Raw genomic sequence first — 4,546 nt, forward strand, 5'->3', positions numbered from 1 at the left:
GCTTAAGATTCACAATGACTTTTCAATAGGTTTGGTTTTTTCTTTAGCTTTAATGGGCCACATTTTCATAAGGTGATTTGTATTTTGAAACACAAAGCATGAAACCATATGCATGATTTACCTGAGCACCCTTTTTCTCTTGGGTGGTGAGCTGCTTCCCTAAAGATTTGTGCAGATGAGGTATTTCCCTATGGTGGTTACATTTGGCACATTATACAATACAGGCATGAAAAGAAATGCATGCATGCACGTACTAATCATGCTCAACATTCTGTAAGTTCAGCTTGGTTTGGGATAGTAATATTTTTCTTGTTTTGACTTTCTTGTTTTGTCGCCCCAGGGAAAAGCTACAAAGATATTTCAAAACTAAATTCACTTGGCAGTAGGGATTGATCTGAGTAATTTAAATATGCATCTGCACTAAGGGCATCAAAAGCACATTAACTTCAAACAACTAAATCTTAATGGACTTTAGCTGTGTTCTTCATATGTCAGTTAGACAAGCATCAGTGAAATTGCAATAAATCAAATGTATTTGTTAAGCTGGTGAGGCTGGAGCTTGGTATTTAAGCTGTAAGCTCTGTAAGTACTTCACTGTCATCTTGTCCTTGTCACCACCACAAAAATCCAGTAAGTCTGCCAGCCAGATAGCTTTTATTTATGATCTTAACTTGTAACATACTAACATTTAGGACATGTTCTAAACATATACTATGGTGTCATTTTCAGACACCATGGGAGGTTTTTTTTTTACTATATAACATTCAACATTAAATATGTTCAATACCTGTTAAATCTGTTTTATTCATTTAACCTACCATATATCATGTGCTTAAAAATATTAGCCACTTGTGAGCAAGGTGAAAAAATGTTTAATGTGAAGCAGTATTGCTTGCAGAAATGATGATGTTGTTTTTATATCATTGGTGCCTCTCTCTTTGTTGTACTGCATATAGCTTGGAATTTCTTAGCAAAACTACGCAAAACTTGCTGTTTCTGGTCACATATGGTATGACTTCTTTTGGCTTGAGTGGTGTTACGTTCCTTGACTTTTACTTTAAGTTACAACTTAATTAAACTTTCCTATGGTGGGAGAAAAACTCACAATTAAATCACTAAGAAGAGAAAAATCTTTTTGTGATTTTTACATGGTCATCTCACCCTATAAAGGTGATGGGTGGTCGAAACTAGCCTCAAGTGTGTTAAATTTAGCATAGGCAGACAAGGTTCCTTGTGTGAATTTGATATCTTTTATTAGACCAACCCAAGTAGTTGGAGAAAAGTTATTAAGCAAGCTTTTGGGTTCAAAAACCCTTCGTCAGGCTAAGGAAGTTTCAGCAGTTGGTGTGTGCTCTTCCTGGATGGAATGAAAAGTAAAGAAGCCAGGGGCTGGGCTGGGGAGTCAGTTACCAGGCAGATTATAATGTATCAAAAATCCAGTGTCTATGTTTAGTCCCTGATCTCTAGTATCCAGGAGGTTGATGAAATGGAGCTCATAGGCTCATCTCTAGGAAGTGTTGTGTAAGTTTCCCTTGAGGATCAGGACTGAGAGATTGGAGAGAGAGTGGCCCTCCTGTGAGAAATGTGCCCCCACCAGTAATTGGGTATTTGTCTTTGTTGGATTTCCGGTGTGCATTCATTCTGGTGCGCAGTTGTTGTTTGGTCTCTCCTACGTATTTTCCATCAGGGCATTTGGTGCATTGGATGAGGTATACTACATTCCTGGAGGTGCAGCTGTAAGATCCTGGGATGCTGATGGCTCTGTTGCGGGGTGTAGTAATAGTGGAGGTGGTGGAGATGTGTTAGCAGGTTTTGCATTTCTTGTCCTGGCACGGTCTGGATCCTTTTGGTGTGTTCCGGAGTTGAGGAAGTTTGCTTCTGGTGATGAGGTTGGCGAGGTTTGGTGCTTGTTTAAAGGCTAGGATGGGTGGCTCTGGGAAGATCTTTTTAAGAATAGGGTCTCTGTCTAGTATGGGTTGCAATTTTTTGAGGATTTTCCATACAGGTTCAAGGGAGGGGTGATAGGTCATAACCAGCGGTGTGCGATTTGCGGGGGGTTTTCTTCTGTACTGCAGCAGTTCTTCACGTGGTATCCAGGTGGCTCTTTCAAACATGCGATCTACCTCTCTGGAGGAGTGTCCTTGCTGGGTGAAAGCCTTTTTAAGATTGGTGAGGTGGCAATCCCGGGTGTTCTCTTCAGTACAAATGCGGTGGTATCTGAAGTCTTGGCTGTATATCACAGCTTTTTTGGTGTGTTTAGGGTGATTGCTGGTTCTGTGCAGATATGTATGTTGGTCTGTGGGTTTCTTGTATACTGTGGTCTGTATTTTACACTTCTGGATACTGATCATTGTGTCTAAAAAGGAGATGTTGGTGCTGGAGTATTCTAAAGAAAGTCGGATGGAGGGATGGTGATTGTTGAATTTCTGATGGAACTCAATCAGAGATTGCAGGTTCTCAGTCCAAATGATGAAGATGTCATTGATGTATCTTAAGTATAGCAAGGGTTTGATGGTGCAGTTCTTGAGGAAGTCTTCTTCCAGGTGGCTTATAAAAAGGTTGGCATACTGTGGGGCCATTTTAGTGCCCACAGCTGTTCCCATCATCTGGAGGAAGTATTGATTATTAAAAGTGAAATTGTTGTGTGTGAGGATGAAGTGTATAAGGTCAGTAATATCTTTGGGTCTGTATTCTGAGTTGTAATCTTGTTCCTGTAGATATGTAAGGCAGGCTTGGATGCCATCCTGGTGTGGGATGTTGGTATATAGGCTGGTAACGTCCATGGTGGCTAGGAGTGTGTTGCTGGGAAGGTGGTCTATGTTTTTAAGTTTCCGTAGAAAGTCTGTGGTGTAAATTTAGCATGGCTCTCCTGGTAAAATTTGAGTACAAGGGCCATGTTGTTGGGAACAATTGAAACTGGCCTTTTGCCAGACCAAACAGACTGTCTGTTTTAGGATGCTGACAGAAGTGACAGTTGGTTGCAAGGTCAAACCTCTGAAGTGCTCTACAGTTGTCTACTGACAGAAGCACATTGTTGTAGAAGTGCTTTAAAAATGCCTGATTGTGTGGCTATCTGAACTCTCATTACATGATAGATTACATCAAGGTTCAGATAAAGGAACTCCAAAGCAGAGTGCCTTCATTAATGTCTGTTAGTGTGCACTAGGAATAGGGCTGAAATGAGCCCTAACCCAGCCTTGTCCCCACAGTACTTTCTTCAGAGTAGGAGGGAAAGGAGTTCTATCTGGGGTTTGCCCAGACTGTACTGGAGTGGGGGGTAGATTGACCCCCCCTGAATTGGGGAGCTCCTATCTGCTCATCTCACCCTCCAACACAGGCTGGGCAAACCCTAGATTGAGCTCCTTCTGCTCCCTTCTTCCCACCCTGCCCCCCCAGTCTAAAGAGAGCACCAGAGCTGGGAAGGGGAGGGGCATGGATGGGGAAGAGCAGCTGCAGACATGCAGCCACTCCAAACTGGAGCTTGATCCCCCAACCCCCAGAACCAACAGGCAACGTCTTTTAGGTCAGGTGGAATCCTGTAACTGGTGGTGCTTCCTGTGAAGCACCATGAGATACAACAGGGAGCTATAGGTCTGTTAGCACCCTTTGTCTTAATATTGGCACTGAGTAACCCTTTAAAGGGTGGAAGCATAGACAGGGAAATGTCTAGTGAGAAGGTTTAGGTAGGAAAGATGAAAGGAAACCCTGGGAAATAAATTCAGGGTAGCATGGATTATGGGTTATATGGCTTAATGACTTAAGGGTCTAAAACTAGGAATCTGTTATAGGGGTAACCCATGCTCATCCTCTCTGTGTGTCACCAGGGAGGTGCACCATGGAGGGGAGCACAGAAATCTTTGTTAACAAGGGTAAGAAGAGACTGAACAATAATCTAGGCAAGGAGGAAGGCTAAAGACTTATGGAACAAGACAGAACATGAAAAAGGGCTGTGTCTGGCTATGTATGATTGAGTTCCATTTTCTTTTGAGCTTTTGGCTCCGTGTAGGTTACAAACTCTGCTTGACCTCTTCAATCTGACATTGTTAGACTTGATCGAGCTAGTAGTTTCTTGCCTGGAAGGGTAAGCTGGGTGTGGACACAGTGGCCATGGATAGGTCTGATGCTAGACAGGATAAGGCAGAGGTGCCTTTTTAATGAAAATGAAATATAATTATGAGACTTTAGACTGTATTCTCCTATCTTGACTAATCAAAACAGTTCTCATTATAAAGTGAAGTCAATGAGTTTGTGTCCATTTAGGTAGTAGTCACCATGAATAAGGATGGTAGATTTGGATCCTTTGTGCTTAAGCAGGTACTGCAAGATATATAATATCGTGTTTTAAAAAAGGGACAGAGATGTGTTCTCCACAACAGCATCTTTTTTCATCTGTAAATTATTACAAAATCTATTTCAGTGTTGAGGAACATGAAATGATCTATATGTATCAATACGTGGGGGAAGAAGACATTTGTCAGTCAGCACTTTCTAAAAAGAGTTGATATATAAGGTTTTTTTGTTTTTGTTTTTTTTTACTCAGTGGTTG

This window comes from Alligator mississippiensis, chromosome 7 (assembly GCF_030867095.1).
Source record: "Alligator mississippiensis isolate rAllMis1 chromosome 7, rAllMis1, whole genome shotgun sequence".
In the NCBI taxonomy this organism is placed as follows: Eukaryota; Metazoa; Chordata; order Crocodylia; family Alligatoridae; genus Alligator; species Alligator mississippiensis.